The sequence below is a fragment of the Dasypus novemcinctus genome, chromosome 4 (assembly GCF_030445035.2).
Source record: "Dasypus novemcinctus isolate mDasNov1 chromosome 4, mDasNov1.1.hap2, whole genome shotgun sequence".
In the NCBI taxonomy this organism is placed as follows: Eukaryota; Metazoa; Chordata; class Mammalia; order Cingulata; family Dasypodidae; genus Dasypus; species Dasypus novemcinctus.
Genome location: NC_080676.1, coordinates 92,618,701 through 92,644,217, shown reverse-complemented (window position 1 = coordinate 92,644,217; position 25,517 = coordinate 92,618,701). Strand labels below are relative to the sequence as shown.

General features: G+C 39.4%; 1 pseudogene; it reads left to right on the top strand.

Moving 5' to 3' along the window:
* The window catches only part of LOC101430820 (uracil-DNA glycosylase pseudogene), a 42,684-nt pseudogene extending 26,550 nt beyond the window's left edge, over positions 1–16,134 (top strand).
* The last annotated feature ends 9,383 nt before the right edge of the window (positions 16,135–25,517 follow it).

The following is a 25,517-nucleotide window of genomic DNA, read 5'->3' as shown; positions in this document are numbered from 1 at the left end:
ACATGCATAACATTATACGGGTCCCATACATCAACCCTCCACCAACACCATTGTTGTGAGACTTTTGTTACAAATTATGAAAGAATGTTGTCAAAATCTTGCTACTAATTATAGTCCTTATCTTACATTTGGTGTATATTTTCCCCAACCCACCCTATTATTATTTTTAAATATATATATTTTTATGACAGAAGTTGTAAATTTATAAAACAATCATGCATATATGCAGAATTCCCAAACAATACCCATCTATCAACACACCACACTGTGGTGGAACATTTGTTACAGACAAAATAATATCATCTGATTGTTACCATGTCCATAATGTACATTTGGCACACATTCTCCACATGGCCCCATTATCAACACAGTATATTCTAGGCATAAAGGCAAGCATATTACATTATTACTGCTAACCACAATCCATAGGTCTCTCCAGTTGTATTTTTCCCATGCTTCTCCACATTCTCACCACCCTGCAGTAGTGACGTATGTTTGCGCTAGCTAAGAAAGAACACTCTTGCATCTATACCATTAACCACAATTCTCATCCACCTCTGCGTTTACTGTATTATTCAGTCCCTAGATTATTCTCTAGCTTTCTGTCAATTGGCATTTACATCCCTAGACTACCTTTTCAGCCACATTCCCATTTATAAACTAGCTGTTATTCTCTATAATGTGTTACCATCCACTCTATACATTCCACACTTTTGCAGTAAAATTAATTAAAACTTCTGCATACATTAAACATCAATAGTCCATCTTAGTCCTCCTCTTATCACCTTTAAGAATCCACTACCCACCACTAGGTCTTGAAGATCTTTTCCTACATTTTCTTCTAGAAGCTTTATGGTTCCTGCTTTTATATTTAGGTTTTTGATCCATTTTTAGTTAGGTTTTTTTTTTTTTAATGAGGTGTGAGATAGGGATCCTCTTAGCTTCTTTTAGCTTTGGATATACAGTTTTCTCAGCACCATTTGCTGAATGGACTGTTCTATCCCAGCTAGGTGAGTTTGACAGGCTTTTCAAAAATCACTTGACCATAGATGTGGGGGTCTGTTTCTGAACTATGAATTCAGTTCCATTGGTCTATGTCTATGTGACCGTCTGTTTGCCAGTACTACACTGTTTTGACTACTGTACCTAGGTAATATGACTTAAAGTCCAGAAATGAGTCCTTTAACTTTGCTTTTCCTTTTAAAGATGTTTCTGGCTATTCAGGACTCCCTATCTTTCCAAATAAATTTAATAATCATGTTTTCCATTTATTTTTTAAATGCTCATGGAATTTTTTTCAGGATTGCATTAAATCTATATGTCAATTTGAATAGAATTGACACTTTAATGATATTTAGTCTTGCTATCTGTGAGCAGGGAAGGTGCTTCCAATTATTTAGGTATTTTTAAATTTCTTTTAACAATGAGTTGTAGTTTTCTGAGTACAAGTACTTTTTTACATGGTTGGTTAATTTTATTTCTAAATATTTGGGTTTTATCTGTCATATTTTATTTCACCACTCTTTTGACACTTTTAGTTACTTTTATTGATATAATCTTCATTTCTAGACTCTCTTTCAGACCTCTCTCTCCTGTCTTTTCTTTTCAGGCTGTAGCACACCCTTTAGTATTTCCTGCAAAGCTGGTCTCTTGGCTACAAACTTTCTCAGTTTCTGTTTATCTGTGAATATTCTAAACTTCCCCTCATTTTTGAAAGACAATCTCACTTGATATAAGATTCTTGGTTAGAAATTTTTCTCTTACAGTATCTTAAGTTTATCATACCACTGTCTTCTTGCATCCATGGTTTCCGATGAGAAATCAGCATTTAATCTTTTTGGGTATCCCAGATATGTTATGCATTGTTTTTCTCTTGCTGCTCTCAGAATTCTCTCTTTGTCTTTGGCATTTGATATCCTGATTAGTATGTGTCTCAGAGTTGGTCTATTCAGATTTTTTCTGATGGGAGCATGTTGTGCTTCTTGAACATGGATATCTATGTCCTTCAATAGGATTGAGAAATTTCCTACCATTATTTCTTCAAATATTCCTTCTGCCCCTTTTCCCTTCTCTTCTCCTTCTGGGACACCCATGACATGTATGTTTGCACCTCTTTTGCTGTCTTTAAGTTCCCTGAAAACTTGTTCAATTTTTTCCATTCTTTTTTTCATCTGTTCTTTTGTATGTTTCCTTCTAGGGACCATTTCTTTATGCTCACAAATCCTTTCTTCCGCCTCCTCAAATCTGCTTTTATATGATTCCAATGTGTTTTTTTTTGTTTTAAAGATTTATATTTTATTTATTTCTCTCCCCTTCCCTGCCCCCTCCCCCCAGTTGTCTGCTCTCTAGGTCCATTCACTGTGTGTTCTTCTGTGACCACTTCGATCCTTATCAGCAGCACCAGGAATCTGTATTTCTTTTTGTTGCATCATTTTGCTGTGTCAGCTCTCCGTGTGTGCGGCAACATTCTTGGGCAGGCTGCACTTTCTTTCACACTGGGCAGTTCTCCTTACAGGGTGCACTCCTTGTGCATGGGGCTCCCCTACATGGGGGACACCCCTGCATGGCAGGTCACTCCTTGTGTCCATCAGCACTGAACATGGGCCAGTTCCACATAGGTCAAGGAGGCCTGGAGTTTGAACTGCAGATGTCCCATGTGGTAGGCAGATGCCCTATCCATTGGGCCAAATCCGCTTCCCCCAATGTGTTTTTAATTTCATTTGTTGCACCTTTAATTCTCATAAGATATGCTATGTATGCTTTCAAATTCTTTGCACTCATCCAATGTCTTCTTAATATCATTAATCTCTTTAGCCATCACATTGAATTTATTAAGGAGATTTAATAAATTCAACTGTGGGCAGTAATCTATGTTGTTTGGGTCCAAAATGACAACAGTTGCCCTAGTAGATGTCTGAGTAGTCAGTCTGTGCCAGCCAAATGTATCTGCAGTTACCCAGAAAGGCTGGTGCAGGGCCTGCTAGCTTCTTCCCTGCCAGTGGTGGGGTCGAAGCACAGGATAGAGCTGCAGGCTGATATGGGTGAAAGAAACCAGTCCCAATCATCACTGTGATTTTCAGTAAGCCCAGCTTCCCCTCATGCTGTGAGTAGAGTTAAAATGGTGGCTACGAGCCTCTTTCCAGCCTGGACAAGTTCAAACTTTAGATGTTCTTACAGTAATATTTTAGCCAGCCAAATTTACTAATCAGCAGCTGAAATTGGTGACCAAACTGGCGTTTCCTCCCTTGTTTTTGGGAAATGGAGATTCTACTTCCAGTCACAGAATTTCTCCTGAGGTAGCTTGTGCCACCAGAGTAGGATGATCACCTACTAGTAGGATGATCCTGTATAGGAAAATACAGGCCTTGGGTTTGAACCTTGGGCCTCCCATGTGGTAGGTGGATGCCCTATCCATTGGGCCAAATCTGCTTCCCTTCATACAGGTCTTTAGATAGCTCTGGGTGATTACCAACTGCCCTGCAGTCCGAGCTGACTCTAGAAGTTCCTTACTCTGCTGCCATCTTGCTGGTTGTCTCCTGGAGTCCTTATCTTTTACAGAAACATTCTAAAAAATTTATAGGTAAAATGATATGTATAGAATTTACTGTGAAAGAATATGAGACTGAAGCAGATGGGAAGACAGAGGAAACAGGATTGGATATTAATTGATAATGGTTGAAACTGAGTGAAAAGTATACTGATGGGAAGCAGATTTGGCTCAACTGATAGAGTGTCTGCCTACCACATGGGAGGTCCAGGGTTCAAACCCAGGGCCTCCTGACCCATGTGGTGAGCTGGCCCATGCACAGTGCTGATGCGCACAAGGAGTGCCATGCCACTCAGGGGTGTCCCCCGTGTAGGGGAGCCCCACACAAAAGGAGTGCACCCTGTAAGGAAAATTGCCCCATGTGGAAAAATAAAAAGTGCAGTCTGCCCAGGGAGTGGTGCTGCACACATGGAGAGTTGACGCAGCAAGATGATGCAACAGAAAGTGACACAGATTCCTGGTACCGCTGATAAGAATAGAAGCAGACATAGAAGAACACACAGTTAATTGACACAGAAAGCAGACAACTTGGGGAGTGGGGGGCTGGGAAAAGAAATAAAAAATAAATGCATAAATCTTTTTAAAAAAAAGTATACTGAGGTTCATGAAACCATTCCTATTCTGTACATTTTTAAAACTTTCCAAACTAAAATTTAATAATAATAAAAAGGCAAAGCTTCACATTTCTGTTAAAGTAGTGCAGTGCATGTAGTATAATGTCTGTGGTGTAAGAATGGAAAGGACATAAGAATATATATTATTTACCTTATTTGAAGAGCAATAAAAGAAAATGCTAGGAGGATGAACCAAAATAAAATGAAGATGAGCAGCATATAGGAAGAAAGGGTGGAAACAAGATTTCCCTAATGATAATGATATCTCTAATGATATCTTTTAATACAGTTCTAAATTTGTATTATGTAAAAAAAAATTATATATTCCCATACCAACCTTAGTTAAAAAACAAACCCCTGGGAAGTGGACTTGGCCCAGTGGTTAGGGCATCCATCTACCACATGGGAGGTCTGCGGTTCAAACCCCGGGCCTCCTTGACCTGTGTAGAGCTGGCCCATGCGCAGTGCTGATGCGCGCAAGGAGTGCCCTGCCACGCAGGGGTGTCCCCTCTGTAGGGGAGCCCCACGCACAAGGAGTGCACCCTGTAAGGAGAGCCACCCAGCACAAAAGAAAGTGCAGCCTGCCCAGGAATGGCACCACACACAGAGAGATCTGACACAGCAAGATGACGCAACAAAAAGAGACACAGATTCCCATGCCACTGACAACAACGGAAACGGACAAAAGAAGAACATGCAGCAAATGGAAACAGAGAGCAGACAACTGGGAGGAGCGGGGGAAGAGGAGGGAAATAAATAAATAAATAAATCTTTTTTTTTAAAAAAACCCTTACTGAAAACAAAGTAGGGGATGTGAATGTGGATCAAGCAATTGGGCTCCTGCCTACCACATGGGAGGTTCATGTTTGGTTCCTGGTGTCTCCTAAAGAAGACAGCGAGCTGGTGCAACAGGTAGGCACAGCAAGCTGACACAACAAGATGCAACAAGAGACACAAGAAGAAAAACATAATGAGAAACACAACAAAGCATGGAGCACAGCCTCCCTGTGCTTCCTAAAGAGGACGATCAAGATGGCAAGTTCGTGCAATGGGCAGGTGTGGTGAGCTGATGAGACAAGATGACACAAGAGACACAAAAGGAGAGGGATAATGAAAGACACAAAAAAGCAGACAAAAGAAGGTGGCTTAAGCAATTAGGCACCTCATTCCCACATCAGAGGTCCTGGGTTCGGTTCCCAGTGCCTCCTAAAGAAATAAAAGAACAGACACAGCAAGCACAAACAATGAGGGAGTGGAAGAGATACATAAAAAATATATAATAAATCTTTAAAAGAAAATAAAATGAATGAAACTAACTATGTCAAATTGGTCAAATAATTACTGTATTAGTCAAGGTTTTCTAGGGAAACAGAACCAATAAGAGATATCTGTAAATAGGATGAGATTTTATAAAATTATTTCATGCAACCATGGGATGAACAAGTCCAAACTGAACAGGGCAGGCTGCAAACCAAGGTCTCCGATGAAGGTCCTTGATGAGTTCCCAGGAGATGCTGTCTGTCTGAAGTAGAGATGGCAATTCTCTCTCTGAATGCTGAAATCACTTCCCCTCTTAAGGCCCACAAATGATTGGATGACTTGTCACTCATTGCTGAAGGCAATCTCCTCCAGTGATTGTAGATGTAATCAACCATCTATGTAATCAACTCACTGATTAAAGTTCATGAATCATGTCTGCTTCATGTCTGCTTGAGCACACAACTGGGTACCATTACCTGGCAGAGTTGACATGTAGCCTAACTCACAACCACAAAGAGAAAATAATTATTGCATGTCATTTTGAGAGAAAAAAAGCTGCCTTTACATTTCAAGGAGATACGAAGTAAGGACAAAAAGAACTACAAATAAATCTTAAACTTCACTCAATAGTCTTGTTTTAGTATGACTATTACATCACAATTTTATATAATTTTTATATACTGTAGGATAATAGTAAATAATAATACATGTTAATATAATTAGAAACTAAGATTTAAATGTGAGAGAAAAGAGACACAACTATAAAATCAAAAGTGTTAGGTAAGGGAAAGCATGCATAATTCAATTTGAATTAAAAATATAACAATGAGTTCATGATTGAAATGTGTACCCCTTTGTCATGGAGCATGGCAGGGTAGGGTTGCTGAAAGCTTCAAAGTAAAGAAGATAAGTGAGCAGCTGAAAATGTAATTCAAGCCTGTTTGATGATAAAAATTGATAATGACCAGAAGAAATTGATCATGACATACCCAGAGACAGAAAAAGGAAAAGAAACTAGGATCCAGGGGAAGAAGAGGAGTTGGAGATGGAGAAGTACAGGAGTGAAAAAAGAAAGAAGAACAAGGCTGTGTGGACAAGGAGACAAGGAAACATCGCCTGTGTCAGGCTCCTATGAGGTTGAATGCTTCTGAGAAGCCTCTCAGGAGCTCCTTGGCAGAGGAATGAGAATGGGATCCCTTCCTAGAAGCTTTGAATTAACTGATGAGTCCATTGCACAGAAAATACCTCACTTTCTGTTCATTTCTGCTTATTTCCTGTGAATGATTTTATTGCTTGCAATTACTGCATGATCATTAAATACCCACTGGATTTCAGTTTCAAGGAACAGAAGAAGACCAAGAACCATGACTCAGAGGACTTAAGGATAACTTTAAATTAATGTGTACTAACATTTGGTTTACAACCACCCAGAGACCATTATAAACCTGCAAGATGCTGTGGCAGGCAAAGATAAAAGTTTTTACTCAAAACATTCAGAGTTTGAAGCACAGCATGAACTTAATGGCAAATATGCAAAAAATTCTCAAAAGCAGAGACATAGAAAAATCCAGCAGACCAGAGAGGACATGAACTAATGAACATATTGATGTCTACCTCTTCAAAAAGAAAACAAATTTTTAAAAATCAAATCAAATTAAAGATAAATTAGAAAGACAATAGAAACATATTAAACACACGGTTTAAAACTCTAGAGGAAACCTTAACAATCAGAGTTTGAAAGAAAAGAACCAGATGGGGCAACAACGAGATTCTTCTATTCTGTGAATCTATTCTGTGGTAGGAGAACCAGGCTTTTAGACAGGACATGACAACTGGAAGATTTCAGTCTGGAGTGAATAACTTGCAAGAAGATTAAAAGAATGAAGTTCTCCCGTGACTTAATGGCTACTATTTGGTACAAATCTCTCCTGGGGGTGAATAAAATATTCTGGAATTAGATAGTAATGATGCTTCCGCAAACTCTGTGAACATACTAAAAATATTGAATTGTACATTTTAAAAGAGTGAATTCTATGGTAATTGAATTATATATCAATAAAGCTGTTATTTTTTAAGCTTTGAAAAAAATAAAATATTTGCTGACTCTAGAAACCTCAAGGCCCACCTTTGAGAGTGTTAGTCACATAAAAACTTTTCTTCATCTTTTACTTCTCTTCTTTCCCTGTGTATCAGGTCCCGTGGGAGGAGTGGGGTGGGATGGTGTGTGGAGTATATAGGAACAGCTTATATTTTTTAATGTAATATTTTTTGTGATCTATAGATCTTTTTTAAAAAAGGCTATTAAATTTTTTAAAAAGAGTAAAAAAAATCTCTATGAGATAGCTGAGCAATGGAAGGGTAGATGGAAAAAGGTAACAGAAGCCAACCATTTACTTCTTCCTAACTTCAGACTTCCTGCTTGCAACAAACTCTAGCTAGAAAGGGGATACCCCTTGATTTTAAACCAAGTTTGGAATTTGTACTGATAAATGTAATTAAGCATTTTCATTTCTGGGCTTTATTACCACTTATAGTGGCCAGATATATTTTGGCAGAGCCAAAATTTCACTCAGAGACGGGAAAGGCATAGCTCCAATGAATAAATTTAAGGGACAATTGAAGATCAATTAATGGCTTTATGATTACATCCTCCAGGTTATGCTCGTTCAATGTACCTGTTGCAACTGAAAGACATAACTAACAGTTTGGCTTCAAGTAGCCAAAAATACAATAGGTAGTCTTTTAATCTAGGCCACGTCCTACTTCCAGGACTAAGTTGGACAACCTCTTTAATTAATTCTATAGCAATAAAATATATCCACAGTGTTTTCATTTCTTTGGCTTCTCAAGGTTAAACAATGGGAATTTATTAGGTCACAGTTTTGAGACCAGAAGTCCAAATCAAGGTATCATCAAGGCTATGCTTTCTCCTGGAAGACAGGAGTTTTGGGAATGGCTGCTGGCACTCCCTTGTCCTTAACTTGCCACATGGCAAGACACGTGACAACATCTCCTGATCTCTCCCTTCTTTTCAGATTTCATTGATGTTCAGCTTTTGGCTGCTCCTTCTATGGCTTTCTCTCTTTATCTGTCTGAGTTTCATTCTGCTTATAAGGGACTCCAGTAAAAGGATTAAGACCCATGTGATTGAGGTGGGCCATATCTTAACTGAAGCTGCCTTATCAAAAGGTTCTATTTACAGTGGGTTCACATACACAGGAATGGATTAAGGATAAGAATATGTTTTTCTGGGGTACGTACAACTCCAAACCACCACACAGTGTGATAGTCATGTATATTAACATACTATTTTAACAAGTACAATCCTCAGGTGTTAAAGAATACATCTTTTAGTTACCATAAAGACAGAGTTTCGAGAGTTCCAAAATCAATTCCAAAGGGAGGAAGCAGTATTTAAATAATCAATAGTGACTACAATTGCAAGTGCCAAGTGTTAGGGCCTTGAGATAGTGTGGTGTAGTGAAAAGCACATCTATTGCAGAACAAAGGCTGATTTGGGTTTTCTGCCTCTACTGATTGCTAGGAAAGTGGCCTTGACCCAATTACCAAACTCTCTGACCTTTAGACACAATATTACTTTTAGTTTTGTCCTATAAAGTGCTGGTTTGTAATTGGCTATTTGTCTCCAAAATAGTTTTTTTATATATATTTTAGAGAAGAATGTATTTATTACTCCACATAGCAGTAAAATTAATATGTATTTTTCTCCTGAGCCATCAACCAGCGCACAGTGTAAGCAATATCTTATGCTCCCAGCCAATTTATTTGCTTACTCTGTTATGATTTTTCTTTCTGGCATTATTTCATGTTTTGTTAAGCAGTTTAAAATTCTTAATGGCTGGTAAATAGCAGGCAAATTGATAGTGTTGGAGATGCTGCAAAACACCAGGGCAGAGTTTCACAACAGATGTTAAAATGCAGATTTTATGGTAACTGACTGTTTTCAAAAAATCTAGTGGAGGTAAAAAATGATAGACTTTAACCGGGAATCAGGGATTGGTGGGAGTCCTTTAACTTATGAAGTTCAATTTAAATATCACTGCATTATCTTTATGTCAGTGTTACAATTCTTCCATTACTACAATAATAAGTCTACTTTGGTTCATGGTTGCATTCCTCCCTCATGTTGGTTCACTCCTCAATCTTGAAGATTTTGGGATGGTGATGAGAGGAGGTTTAGATCTTATGGGGCAGATGGAAGGGGTTCTGAGGTCAGGGGGTGAAAGAAGAGGTGGAATATAAGGCATTTTTAAGGCATTGGAATTGTTCTGTATGATATTGTAATGGTGGACGTAGGCAATATACATTTTTGCAAAACTTATTAAATTGTACAGTGCAAAGTGTAAACCATAATGTAAACTATAGACCATCGTTAGTAGCAATGCTTCAATATTTGTTCAAAAATTATAACAAATGTACTACACTAAAGTAATAAGGAAAACTGTGAGAGGGCAAGGAGGTAGAGTATACAGGAATCCCCTTGTGGCAGTCTGGTATTGTTTATGAATTACAAAGATGGATATTGAAATGTGTTGGTAAATTGGTCTCTGAGCATATTCTATTGTGCTAAATTCAGAGGTTTCACTTTTACTTTATTAAATCAAGATTGGGGTTTTTATTTGATCATGTCATTAGGGCAACTCAGTTTGAGTCCCTGCCTCCCCCCCTTTGATGCTCCATCAAAGACAGGGAAGTAAATACATGGAGAAAGAGAACACAGAGAGTTTAGTTTTAGATGCTGGAATGCCAGGGAGAGAGCAGAGTCATTTACCTGATAGTTTGCAGCTGAAGAGACCAGAGCCCACATATCTTTCTGAGAAAGCCCAGAAAGATATGAGCCCTGGGGAGAGAAATGAGCCTTATGCTAGCTGACAGCTGAGTTCAGAAGAAGCTGGACCATGGAGCCTTAGGAGAAAGAGGAGTCTGAACACTTGCAGAGACCGGCAGCCATCTTGCTCCAACACATGGCAACAGACTTTGGTGAGGGAGGTAGCTTACTCTTTATGGCCTTGTAAGCTCTATCCCAAATAAATACCTTTTATAAAAGCCAACAGATTTCTGATATTTTGCATCAGCACTCCTTTGACTAATACACCCCTACATTTTTTATGTAAGTTTTCTGTAATTTAAAACTTCTTGCAAAATAACATTAAAAAAAATAAGTAAATATCTCTGCAGCCTTAGAGTAGGCCAACAATTGAACAGTGGTCCACAGAAATTATGCCAAAGACTCTTAATAACTTTTGAAGCAAATGGTGATTGTCAGTGTATGATTTCAGGGAAAATATTCCTGTGGCCCTTTGCTGTGCAGATCCCATGTAGTCCAGATTTAGTTAGTCTTTCCATATTAAATGATATCTCCCTGTGTATTAAATGGGATTTCTCTGTAATAATTCTCAACGTGCAGTGTTGTGGTGATGATATTTCTGTCCATGATGTCTCATGACTAAACTAATTGTGCTGGTCATACTCCACTGTGCCATATACTTTTCCCACATCCCATGAATCTAGCAATGTCTACCATGTGTTCCAGTTTGCTAAAGTTTGCCAAGGCAATAATATACCCAAATGGGTTGGCTTCTAAAATGGGATTTATAAACTTATAAGTTACAGTCCCAAGGCCACAAAAGTGTCCAGTTCAAGATCATCAGGAGATGCTTTCTCCCTGGGCTGTAGCATCTGCTCATCTAGTCCCCTTTCATCTGGGCCTCAGTGTTTCAGATTCTGGCTTCAGTGGTTCCTCTCTGCTTCTGTGTTCTGGATGATTTCAGCTTCTGAATCCCAGGGCCTTCCTTCTCAACTTGTAGGTATTTCTGTGACTCTGGTCTCCTCTCTTCTGTCTATAAAGGATTCCAGTAAGAGGAACAAGACCAACCCTAGGCTACATCCCACTGAAGCAATCCAATCAAGGGACTTTCAACTGAACACAATCCAATCAAAGGGTCCCACACCCACATGATTGGACCTATTTAAGAGCATAATTTTCACAAGACTCAAACTATCACATCATGTCTCTCTTTTTATGCAAATTAAACTTAAAGCAATGTTTACTGAGAAGTTTCCAGGGGACTCTTTCCTTCCAAATAGGAAAGAAACTCATTTTTTTCTCCCCACTTGTCCTCTTTACTACTGCTTAGAATATGATGTTTAGAGCTGCAGGAGCCATATTGTCACCATAATGCAACAAATCAAAGCCAGCATGCCAAGAAGAGCAGAGCAGAAAGAGAGAACATCTGGTACCTTGATTATCTGGTTATTCCTCTGCACTTAATTGGGAGACATCTACCTCCACACTTTTATTATATAAGGAAACAAAGGATCAGTATTGCCTAAGCCATTGTTAGGTGTGCATTCTGATATTAATAACTGAAAACACTCCTAAATTATTCAGATGTCTAAATCTTATTTCTTAAACTTTAAAGGCAAGAATCAGATTTTGGGCTCCTTCAATGTTGGATTTTGACTAACATGTTAATTTCTCTTTTTCCCTGTATATTTTCCCAAGTTCACCTTCAGAGAACTGCATGGGAAAGTCCTGAGGAAGAAATTGGAACCTTATGGCATGTTTGTCTGAGGGTGTATGAGGAGATAGTTTTTAGTAAATTAATAGCTAGGACTTAGGGGAGCCAATTATTTCTTTTAAGCAACTGTATTCCTTTCTCCTTTTGCCTCTTTTTAATAATAATGACTAAATTTATATGGCAAAAATTTATATGGCATTTGTAATATGCCAGGTGCTGCTCTAAGATTTATCTTCATAAAAACATATGACATCAGTACTTTTTAATCCATCCCTCCCCCTCATTTAACAACAAAACTGAGGCACAGAGAGGTTAAGAAACTTGCCCGAGGCCACACAGTTTATGTATTAGAGATGGGATTTGAATTCATATACTACTCAGACAGTTATAGATATACAGCTTCCAATCTTTAGGCTCCAATTTGGGGAAGTAGTGCAACCAGTATTTCTTTCATTCCAAAATACATATTAAACAGTATCATATAAGAAAACATACAGCATATATTAAGTAAATATAATAAGGGAGCAATTATGCATGGCATTATTGCTAAATATTTTCATGAATGCTGTATAAAACATTATTTCACTTTGTTTTACAATCACTTTGATGAGCTTTCGTGATGCTGCAGCAATCTTAAGAAGTGTGTCACTTGTAAGAAAATGAAAATGCACACTTCTTTTACTCTATTCTAGATGCAAATAAATTTCTGCCTTAAGAGCATTCAAAGGGCTGCAAATATTGCACAGAATCACAGGAAATATAATTAAAGAATGGTTGAAACCAAGGGCAAAAATCCACATTGTGAAGTGAAATATGCCGACTTATTATCGTTAACATTTGTCAGGACTCTCTTATTATAGGATTTGACCAGAATCCAATAATGAAATAATTTGTAGTGTAATAAACAAGGATCTTTGTGCTTAGAAGTCTCAAATTTTTCTTAATTTAGAAAAACTACTAAACATACACCAAGAAGCCAGAGAAACCATCTTTACTCCAGCTAAAAACACATTTAAAAAACCAGTTATTTTTTAAATCTTTTTGGAAAGTTAGGATAATGACTTAACTAATGATTCTTGAATAAACTGGAAGCCTAGTAGTGGTCAAAAAATGTCCATGGTTGCATAGTGACCCATGCTGTGGATTGCAGAAACACAGTATTCATGGAATTATGACCTTTGCTCCAGTTTGTACATGGTTTCTTAGTCAGGAATGTGGGAGCTTAGAAGTAACCTCCTTAAAAGGAACTCAAAGACTCTATGCCATTATGCATGATGTTGAGAAAAAAAGAAGCCCCAGTGGGCCAACCCTCAAAGTATTCCCTGAAGATAAAGTTTTTAATCCATCCATCATCACTTTTGTATCAGAGGTACAGCCACACAATTACAGAAAGGTTTGATTCTGTGTTAAGTGAAGCCAGTAGGTTTAGACACCATTAGTAAATGGCCTTCAAAAATAGGGTGGGCAGGAAAGTGATAATTTCCTCTGACTCTGTATATTAGGCAATCAATAATGAAATTCCTTCACCGCCTTTTCTCCACTTTACAGCAGACACTGCTAGTCCTCTCCAGCGTTCATTTTACACATACTTTACCAACAGAGTCCCAGTAATGTTAATGAACAGCAAAGCATTCCACTAAAATATCAATGTTTCCCAGCCTCCCTTTCACCTTAGAAAAGACCATGTGTATAGTTATCATCAATGACAACATAGGCAGAAATCTTTTGGGGATTTCTGGGAAAGTTTTCTTTCCTGACAGAAGCATGTATCCTTCCTCCTTGTTGCTCTCTCTCTCTGTCCTGCCTAGAATGCGGGTATGACATTGAATTGCAAAGTTGATGCAACCATAGGGATAACATTACTTACTAAGGATGGTGAAATAAAAAGAGGAATGGACACTGGGCCCTGATGACCCAGTCCTTGGCTGCTTATATCTAGATTCCTTGTTAAAGAAAAAAAGTGCTCTTTTTGTTTAAATGACTATAGTTGGGCTTCTATTACCTGCAGCTGAAATGGCATCCTTAATCACATATCTTTAAGTGGTATTGGCTTCTGGTGATAATTGTAAAGAAGCTGGTGTTCAGATTGGGCACCTAGCTCCTCTCTCTCCCTATGTGTCTCTGTTCATGCCATTTCTCCCATCTGGATTGCCCTGTCCTCCTACCATCTCTGCTGGCATGCATTCATTTATTTGTTAATGTCGCAATTATATGCCAGGCAATGCACTATTAAAGTTATCACACACACTCTCGCAACACACACCCAACTTGGTCACAGAATAGGGCCCTCCCTATTCACAGTAAGAAGTGTGAATAGGTCCTCAAGGTGAGGAGTTGGAGGAATCTCAAAGCCTCAGGTCGTAGTAGATTGGGTGGGCAGCACCAGAGGAATCAGAGAAGACTTCCTAGGCGAGATGGTGACTATCTCGCTCTTAATGAATCAGATGAGTTTTTAAAAATCTCTTTTCTTCACATCCCAACTTAAATGCTTCCTCTTCCACAAAGCAGCCCTGCAATGCCCTCAATCAGAAAACATCTTTCCGGTGGTGGACTTGGCCCAGTGGTTAGGGCGTCCGTCTACCATATGGGAGGTCCACAGTTCAAACCCCGGGCCTCCTTGACCCCTGTGGAGCTGGCCCATGCGCAGTGCTGACGCGCGCGAGGAGTGCGCCCCATAAGGAGAGCCGCCCAGTGTGACAGAAAGTGCAGCCTTCCCAGGAATGGTGCCACACACACGGAGAGCTGACACAACAAGATGACACAACAAAAAGAAACACAGATTTCTGTGCTGCTGACAACAGAAGCAGACAAAAAAGACCACACAGCAGATAGACACAGAAAACACACAACTGGGGTCGGGGGGGAAGGGGAGAGGGAGGGAGGGAGGGAGGGATGGATGGATGGATGGATGGATGGATGGATGGATGGATGGATGGATGTTAAAAAAAAAAAGAAAAAGAAAACGTCTTTCCTACACTACCTTATTTGCTGATGGCATCAGTCCCTTACAGCTCTCCAGGTAATTTAAGATTGTAAATCTTCTACCTCCTTTACCAGCCCTTAAGGCAGGAACTACATTCAACTCAACCTCATATCCTACAATGGTACTTTATGCAGAGTAGAAGCACAATAAATATTAGTTGAATGGGCATTTTTAATCTCTCCTTGCAACTTTAGATAACCAATGCTTTAACTTCAACTTCCTTTGTGACTGGCTTATTCCTTGGATAAGGAATTCTCTTCAGCAGGTGCTTGTTAAATGAATAATCTTGGTCAAATTGGAAGAAAGTTTTAAAAAAGTAAAAAGTCTTGTTGGTCAATTGCTGACCCTTGCAGTCCCCAGGTGACTCATGCTCATTCCTTTCTCAAATCAGGGATGACCGGCCAGACAACCCTTTACTCCTTCACTCCTTCTCCCTGAGGCATCCAGGCAGCACCCCGGGACTGGTGTGGTGGCAGGGGTGGCTGAGAGAGTGGGAATGCCGTGACCAGGACTACCAAGAAGGCCCTGGCCAGGCAAGAGGACCCCGGGATGCTGTCTTCTCCATGCTGAGCCCAGAGCAGTTGAACATGATCCACAGGAACACAGCCCTGCTGCAACTTGCAATTTGGAAGAGACAAATCAGCAAAGAGTCCGGGTAACCATATTTCATAAAGCTAATGGGATTTGTTGCAGAAAAAAGAAAATATTACACTGTGGATCCACTGCCATACCAAGTCTTCACATGAACCCAGATGTGTGCCATAAGAGATGTGAAGGTTGTCACCCTGGGAAGGGATCCATGTCATGGACCCAATCAAGCTCACGGGCTTTGCTTTGGTGATCAAAGACCTGTTCCACATCCACCCTGTTTGGAAGACCTTTATAAAGAGCTGTCTACAGACATAGATGGTTTTGTCCCTCATGGTCATGGAGATTTATCTGGGTGAGCCAAACAAGTTATTTTCCTACCCAATGCTGTCCTCGCTGTTGGGGCACATCAAGCCAATTCTCATAAGGAAAGAGGTTGGTAGAGATTTACAGATACAGGGATGTCCTGGCTAAATTAGAACTTGAATGGCCTTATCTTCTTACTCTGGGACCCTTAGGCTCACAAAAAGGTCTGTGCTATGGATAAGAAGTGGCACCCACATTATGCCGACAGCTCATCCTTCCCAGTCTGGTGTATAAAAGGTTCTTTGTAAGTAAACATATAAAGGTCTGCACCTCCATCCTTGATCTCCTTAGGGATATTGTTTTGCTGTTAACTGGGTTAAAGAGCCAACCCTGTGTGAGTTTGGTAATAAAACATCATTGAAGTTTCAAAAAATAAATACCAATCATTTTTGTGTCCACACTTATGTTCAGAAAATTTTTATCTGTTTGTTGCATATACTCTCTCTCCTGGAGAGAATTGGGAAGAGAGCAAGGAGAAGGGAGGACCCAGCTGGTGGGTACTATATTGCAGGAAAGTTGGAATAACTCTGTTGTGGCTCCCTCTTTCCCCCTAAAAAGATAGACATGACTGCCTGGAAAGAGAAGTTCTGTCCTCAAATAATCATGTTTCAAGAGTTTTTTTTTGTTTTTTAAGATTTTTTTTTTTAAATTTCTCTCCCCTTACTCCCTCCAATTGTCTGCTCTCTGTGTCCATTCACTGTGTGTTCTTCTGTGACCCCTTCTATCCTTATCAGCGGCACCGGGAATCTGTGTTTCTTTTTGTTACGTCATCTTATTGTGTCAGCTCTCCATGTGTGCGGCACCATTCTTGGGCAGGCTGCACTTTCTTTCACACTGGGTGGCTCTCCTTATGGGGCGCAATCCTTGCGCGTGGGGCTCCCCTACGTGGGGGACACCTCTGCGTGGCATGGCACTCCTTGCATGCATCAGGGCTGTGCATGGGTCAGCTCCACACAGGTCAAGGAAGCCTGAGGTTTGAACCGCAGACCTCCCATGTGGTAGACAGATGCCCTAACCACTGGGCCAAGTCCATTCCCTCATGAGCTCTTGATGGAACAACTAGGAACCTCCTTGGATGCACCAAAAGAATAGAACCATTTTGAACCCGACAGTGTCTCATCTGTGCAGAAGCAAGTCAAGATTCTTTCCAGACCAATCTTGATTCATCTCTCTATTCCAAATTTATTTCAGCTCCCACCAGAACCCCACAGACATAAATAGACTACAGGCATGGTTATAGCGTGGGTTTGGATCCAAACCACAGCAATAAAGCAAGTCACACACATTTTTTTTGTTTCCCAGTTCAAATAAAAGTTATGTTTACACTATTTATTAGTCTATTAAATATATAATAATATTGTCCTAGGAAAACAATCTACATACATTAATTTAAAAGTAATTTATTGCTAAAAATGGTAACAATCACCAGGGCCTTCAGGGAGTCATAATCTTTTTGCAGGTGCAGGGTCTTGCCTCAATGTTGATGGCTGCTGGCTGATTAAGATGATGGTTGCTGCAGTGTTAGGGTGACTGCAGTAATTTATTAAAATAAGACAGCAATAAAGTTTTTTTGCATTGACTCTTCCTTTTACAAAAGATTTCTCTGTAGCATGTGATGCTATTAGATAGCATTTTGCCCACAGTAGAATTTTTTTCAAAATTTGGAGTCCATCCTCTGAAATCTTGTCACTGCTTTACTAACTAAGTTTATGTAGTATTCTAAGTCAAGAATGTTCCTAGCATCTTCACCAGGAGTAGTTTCCATCTCAAGAAACCACTTTCTTTGCTCATCAATAAAAAGCAACTCCTCGTCCATTCACATCTTGCAGCAATCCAGTCACATCTTCAAGTTCCACTTCTAATTCTAGTTTTCTTACTAGTTCCACGAGATCTGCAGTTAATTCCTCCCCTGATTACTTGACCCCCACAAAGTCATCCATTATGATTGGAATCAACTTCTTCCAAACATCTGTTAATGTTGATATCTTGACCTCATCCCATGAATCACAAATATTCTTAATGACATCTAGTATGGTGAGTCCTTTCCAGAAGAATTTATTTAACCCAGATCAATCAGAGGAATTGCTGTCTGAGGTAGCTACAGCCTTATGAAATGTATTTCCTAAATAATAAGACTTGAAAATCAAAATTACTGCTTGATCCATGGGCTGGAGAATGGATGTTGTGCTAGCAGACATGAAAGTGGCATTTATCTCATTGTACACCTTCATTGGAGCTCTTGGGTGACCAAGTACCTTGTCAATGAGCAGTGAGATTTTGAAAGGCAACTTTTTTGAGCAATAGGTCTCAACAGTGTACTTAAAATATTACTCAGTAAACCATCTTTTAAACAGATGTGCTGTCATCCAAGTTTTACTGTTCTTTTTATAGAACACAGATAGAGTAGATTCAGCATGATTCTTAAGGGCCATAGGATTTCCAAAATGGTAAGTAAGCACTGGATTCAATGTAAAGTCACTAGCTGTGTTAGCCCCTAATAAATGAGTCAACCTATCCTTTGAAGCTTTGAAGCTAGGCTTTGACTTATCCTCTCCAGTTATGAAAGTCCTAGATGGAATCTTCTTCCAATGCAAACCTGTTTTATCTACACTGAAAATCTGTTGTTTAGTGTAGTCACCTTCATCGATTATCTCAGCTAGATCTTCTGGATAAGTTGCAGCTTCTACATCAGTACTTGCTGATTCACCTTGCACTTTTAACTTCTGGCTTCTTTTGTTGAACTCCATGAGCCAACTTCTTCTAGCTTCAAACTTTTCTCTGCAGTTTCCTCACCTCTCTCAAACTTCATAGAATTGAAGAAAGTTAAGGCCTTCTTCTGGATTAGACTTCGGCTTAAAGGAATGTTGTGGTTGGTTTGAACTTCTATCCACAGCACTATAACATTCTCCATATCAGCAATAAGGCTGTTTCACTTTCTTATTCATTTTTTCATTTCCTTGAAGAACTTTCCCTTTGCATTCACAACTTGGCTAACTCTTTGGTGAAAGAGGCCTAGCTTTCAGCCTCTCTCAGCTTTCTATATGCCTTCCTCACTAAGCTTAATCATTTCTTTTTTTTCTTTTAGATTTATTTTATTTTATTTATTCTCCTCTCCTTGCCACCTGTACTCACTGTCTGCTCTCTGTGTCCATTCACTGTGCGTTCCTCTGTGTCTGCTTGTCTTCTCTTCTCATCTTCTCTTTAGGAGGCAATGGGAACTAATCCTGGGAACTCCAATGTGGGAAAGAGGCACTTAGCCACTTAAGTCACCTCAACTCCCTGGTCTTCTTCATCTTTCAGTGTCTCTCCTCTGCATCTCCCTATGTTATGTCATCTTGTTGCACCAGCTCTCCATGGTGCAGGCCATCAGCTCTCTGCAGTCTGGCCAGCTTGCCTTCACTAGAATCATCAGGAGGCCCCAGGAATCAAACCCAGGACCTCCCATATGGTAGACAGGAACCCAAACACTTGAGCCACAACTGCTTCCCCATTTCTAGCTTTTGACTTAAAGTGAGAGATGTGTGACTCTTCCTTTCACTTGAACACTTGGAAACCATTGTAGGGTTACTTAATTGGCCTAATTTCAATATTATTGTTGTATTACTCAGCCAAAGGGGTGCTGATACAAAATACCAGATATTGGCTGGTTTTTATAAAGGTTATTTATTTGGGGTGGGAGCTTACAGATACCAGGACATAAAGCATAAGTTACTTCCCTCACCAAAGTCTATTTCCCACCTGTTGGAGCAAGATGGCTGCTAAGGTCTGTGAGGGTTCAGGCTTCCTGGGTTTCTCCCATCCAGGGCCTTGCTTCTCTTTCCTCTGTGAGCGTATTTCCTAGGCCTCCAGCTTAAGGTTTCAGCATCAAACTCGAACATCAAAAACCCTAAAACTCTATCCTTTGTCATGTCTTTTTTTTTTTTATCTTTTTTTTTCTTATTTCTCCCCTTCCTCCCCTCTGTTGTCTGCTCTCCATGTCCATTCGCTGTATGTTCTTCTGCGTCTGTTGTATTCTCATTAGCCAGCTCTGGGAACCTATCCTGGGCCTTCCAGAGTGGGAGAAAGGCAATTACTCTCTTGCACCACCTCAGCTCCCTGGTTAGCTGTGTCTCATATTGTCTCTTCTCTGTGTCTCTTTTTTGTTGCATCATCCTGCTGCATCTGCTCTCCATGTATGTGGCACCACTCCTGAGTAGGCTGCTTTTCATGCACAGGGCTGCACTCTATTGCATGGGGCCAATCCTTGCATGGGGGCACCCCTGTGCAGGGTGACACTCCTTATGCATGGCAGCATTCCATGTGAGCCAGCTTACCACATGGACCAAGAGGCCCTGGATATCGAACCTTGGACCTCTCATATGGTAGGTGAACACTTTATCCACTGAGCCATATCCACTTCCCTGCCATGTCTTTTATCATGTCTTTTACCCTAATGATGTGGCCCAATCAAAGTCCTAATCATAACTTAATCACGCCCAGGTACAGATAAGATTACAAACATAATCCAAATTCTATTTTTGGAATTCGTAATTATATCAAACTGCTATAATTGTATTTTAGGGAATAGAGAACACTGAGTAGAGGGAGAGAAATGGAGAACAGCTGGTTGGTTTAGCAGTCAGAGAATACAAAATATTTATTGATTAAATTCTCCCTCTTACATGGGTGCAGTTCTTGAAACCCCAAAACAATTACAATAGTAACATCAAAGGTCACTGATCACATGTCACAATGACAGATACAGTAATAAGAAAAAAGTATGAAATTTTGTGAGAATTACCAAATGTGACAGAGACAGAAAGTAAACCCATGCTGTTAGAAAATGGTGCCCTTAGACTTGATGCATGCAAGTTTGCACAAACCTTCCATTTGTGAAAACACTTATCTGCAAAACACAATAAAATTTCATCACAATATGGAAGTGGATGGAGCTCAGGTAACTGAGCTCCTGCCTACCACGTGGTAGGTCTGTGGTTTGGTTCCTGGTGCCTCCTAAAGAAGATAGTGAGCTTGTGTGATGGGCAGGTGTGGTTAGCTGACACAACAAGATTACAGGACAAGATACACAAGAAGGAAAACATAATGAGAGACACAAAAAAGCAGAGAGCAGAAGTTCCCAGTGCCTCCTAAAGAAAACGAGCCAGACAGCAAGCTGACATGATGGGCAGACATGGCAAGCTGATGTAACAAGATGATGCAAAAAGAAACACAAGAAGAAAAAACATAATGAGAGTCTCAATAAAGCAGGGAATAGAGGTGGCTCAAGTGATTAGGTGCCTCCCTCCCACATCAGAGGTCCCAGGTTTAGTTCCCAGTGCCTCCTAAAGGCACAGCACAAAGCAAGTGCAAACAACGAGTGGGTGTGAAGAAATAAATTAATTAAATAAAGCTTAAAAAAAAAATTAATCACAATAAATGACATATGCCTGCATAGGAAAGTCTTCTCTACAAGGAAAGCACAAAATGCCTGAAACCACCTATTCACTTTTTCAATGGAAGTTACTTTCTATACCTGAATCTAGGGGCAGTTATTAAAGTCTGAGTCTATGTTCTTATATTCTTGGGTCTGTGTTATTATGTTCTGACATTTCTGTACCAGCATCAGACACTGTTTTCTGAGTAGGTTATACCTTTATTTACTAGGTCACCTCTGCTGGATGACTTTTTTCTCATTAAAAATGAATTCTGTAACACAAGAGCTATGAATTTAGAGTTCCTCAGGGAAAGACTCATTTTTCCCCAAAGGAGTTTCGTTAAAATAAAACACATTGTTCTACAACAAACTTGACTATGACCCACAACACATATTTATTACAAAACCAGAAAGGACTAAGAATGTGGTCTCTGAGTTTACCCACACGAGACAAAGACAAATCCCCCCAGAAGCTATATTAAGATGTTCACTGACTGCAATTTATTAAGGCCCAGGTACCATGTTTTTCCAGTTAGATCATTACCTTCTAAAAAATATTTCTGAGATTATATCCATTAACAGAGGATTACTTTTATAAAGATTAATTAAATACAGAGTCCTCAGTCTTTCTACAGTTTCTTTTTTGCACTCTCCTACATTGAAGTATGGTTTTTTAAATCAACAGTGAGGAACCAGGGTTGAAGATTGAATTGTTCATTTTAATTACATTGTTTAATCTCTCTTCTGCCTAATTTCATTCTTTTCAATATATATTTTTAAGCCAAATATTTGTCCATCATTTATTATGAAAAGCAGCAATCACCTGCCCCTCTCCCTCTCCATTATCTTCCATAGAGACAACCATTTCCAACTATTTCATTTTTTTTCATTCAGCATTTAACTCTCTCTATATATACATAATTATAATGCTACTTAATAATTTTCCAGTTACAAATCTTTATTTATCAAATTTCCACAATGCAGCATGAGGATTTAGCTCCTTTTCATGCTTCCCAAAGGATAGACTTCCCTTTTTTAACCTTTCCAACAGAAGTAAAATACAATTTCAGTCAAATAAATATTTAGTATTTGCATTACTATGACTACATAAATGCTGCTCATGCCTTGACCATGAAGCTATTTTTTTCTATAACTTTTTATTTTGCCTATTGTCTTAATTTACCAGTACTACTGTAACAAAATACCACAGACTAGTTGACTTACACAACAGGAATTATCACACACTTTTGGAGGCTAGAAGTCCAAAATCAAGGTGTCAGTCTGAGCATGCTTCCTCTGAAGTCTGAAGCATACTGGTGGTGGCTTGCTGGCAGTCAATCTCTGACTCTTTCATGGCTGTTTCTCTGCCTGTCTGTCTCCTACTGTTTCCAAATTTCCTGCCTATAAGGACTTCATTCATATGGATTAAGACCCACCCTGGTATATTTTGCCTCACCTTTACTAATAACATCTTTAAAGACCTTTTTTACAAATGAGTCTATAGCCACAGGATCAGGAATAGGTCTTTGCACAGGATATGATTCAATCTATAACATCCATATTTGATAAGCATCCCTTTTTAATTAACCAGGATTTCTATATATCTATCAGAATTGTTTTCCCTGGTAGAAGTATGAAATATCAGTTTATCTTCTTGGAACTCTCAGTCATCTTTACACAATGTGGATGGTTTGTTCTCTAGCCTTGTTTCCCAACTATCACCATAGCATCTTCCTTTTCTATCTTTCAAGGGATTCCATTTCCTCTCACTTACATTGAACCTCGTGGATCCCATGTTTTTCTCTTTTTCCAGTTTACTTTCTCCTTTTAGAGCAATAAATTCTCCATCAACTTCCTGAGAAAGGGTACATTGTAAGTTAATTTTGTGAGAACATTCATTTCTGAAAATAAATGTCTCATGCATTCAACAGACAAATTTATACTCATCTCTCAAGACATGACAATTTTCACCTTCTTCAGACAAACCTTTTTTGAGTTCCCCAAGCAAAGCTAACCATTTCTACTGCTCTACTTCTATAACACTTGAGTCACTCATTCATTCCCAGATTGAGCAAGTATTTATTGCTAGACTTAAAGGTGAAGAAATAAAACTGCTTTGAGTTTGTTCATGGTGTTTTAGTCTAACGCTATAATAAGCAAAGATAAGGAATTTTATTTCTAATTTTTATATTTACTATGAAAGAAAAGTGTACTAGAAGGGAATAATGGGCTACAATTTAAATAAGGAGGTCAAATTTAAAAATAAAACCTGAAGGAATTAAGGTAAAGTGACTGTATTGATGAACTTATTCTTGATAGTTTATCTGAACCTCTAATCTAAAAACTGTAGTGTGGGTTTGTTGGGCAGATTAACAGAATAAAAATTTTATTCAATTTACATGGAGGTTCTAAGAGGAAAAGACTAATTTCAATTTGAGTGTTAAAAAGGGGAAAAAATGTTAATAGAAAAGAAAGAGAGAGAGAATTAGGGAAGAAGGGAGGGAGGAAAGAAGGACGAAAGAAGAGTTAACGAGTTGAAAAGAGGTAAAGAATGTTGGAGGTGGAGGAAAGAGCATTAGAGAAAGTCAGAAGTGGAAATAACTGCACATTTCATATGTGAAATAAGGTCGAGGAAGCTGTAGCACAGTCAACATAGAGGAGGGTGGCAAAGGATATGGTTGGAGTAAAGGCAAAGGCTAGGTGAGGCAAGGTCATATTAAGGTAGCCTTTGATTCTCAGTGCAATGGAAACCATTGAAGAGATTTCAGCAGGGAATGACTTGATCTTATTTGAGTTAGAGTAGAGATGGTGAGGCAGAAAGGAAGTTCTTGCAATCATTCTGACATAAGAGATCGATGATCTAAACTAGTCTGGGGATTGTAGAAGTGGGAAGAAGCGAGCTGATTTGGGATATATTGTATAAGGAGAACTGATATGACCTGGCAATTGAGCTATCCTGGGAAATTTCAGACAAGGAGAAGACTCCCAGGTTATTGGCTAGAGTACTGAGATACCATTTACCGAAATGTCAATACAGAGGAGGAGTTGTTTTGAAGAAAGAACAAGATACCTCTTTGACAGGATATGCTGAAATGCCCATGAGACATCCAAGTAGGCAAATTAGTAAACAGTTGGATGTATGAGGCTAAAACTCAGAAGGGATCTGGGCTGGGAAAAAATATAAGGGACTTGTTGAAATATAAAAGGAAAATATCATTAGGGGAATGCATGTGCTCACTTCAGCTAGGGTGAGAGGGTAATGTGTTTGGATAATGTGGTCCTGATGTAGAGGAATTTCCACATTTATGGCAATGTGGAAGGAGAGTCCAGGGAAAGAGACTGAGAAAGAGATGCCAGTGAGAAAGGAGGTCAGGCAGATCCATGTGATGTCACAAAGGTGAGGGAGATGTGTTTGGTGGGGAAAAAAAGAATCAACTGTGTCAAATGATGCCAAGAAGTCTTGTTAGATTAAAACCAAAATGTTCACAGAAGATGGCAACACTGATATCATTGGTGATTTTGGCAAGGGCAGCTTCTGTGGAGTGCTGGGCAAGAAACCTGTCTGGCATGAGACAACAGAAGCGGAGAAAGAAACAAGACGCAGCAAAAAGACACAGAAAACAGACAACCGGGGGAGGGGAGGGGAATTAAATAAATAAAAATAAATCTTTCAAAAAAAAAAAAAAAAGCAAGGAAGTGGAGATAATGAGCATAGACAGCATTTTGGGGAATTTTGGCAGAAAAGGGGAGCAGCAAGATGGAATGGTATCATTCAGAGGAATGAGGTTGAGAAAGAGCTTTGATTCACAGAAGGATCTACAACATGTTGAATGTGGTTGAGACTGACCCAACAGAGTTGGAGAGGCTGAGATACAAGAAAGAGGGCGCCCCCAAAGAATCCTCTCTTTCTCTAGCTCTTGGTCTCTGTCACTCTCCATTCACACCTCTCTGTCCCTCTTTTAATTGAAGACTTTTTTATTTTGTCCATTGTTCTAAGTTAATGATGAGCTGAACATTCAAAATATTTCTCGGGAAGCGGATTTGGCCTAGTGGTTAGGGCATCCATCTACCACATGGTAGGTTCGCAGTTCAAACCCTGGGCCTCCTTGACCCATGTGGAGCTGGCCCGTGCGCAGTGCTGATGCGCCCAAGGAGTGCCCTGCCATGCGGGGGTGTCCCCCCCACAGGGAGCCCCACGCACAAG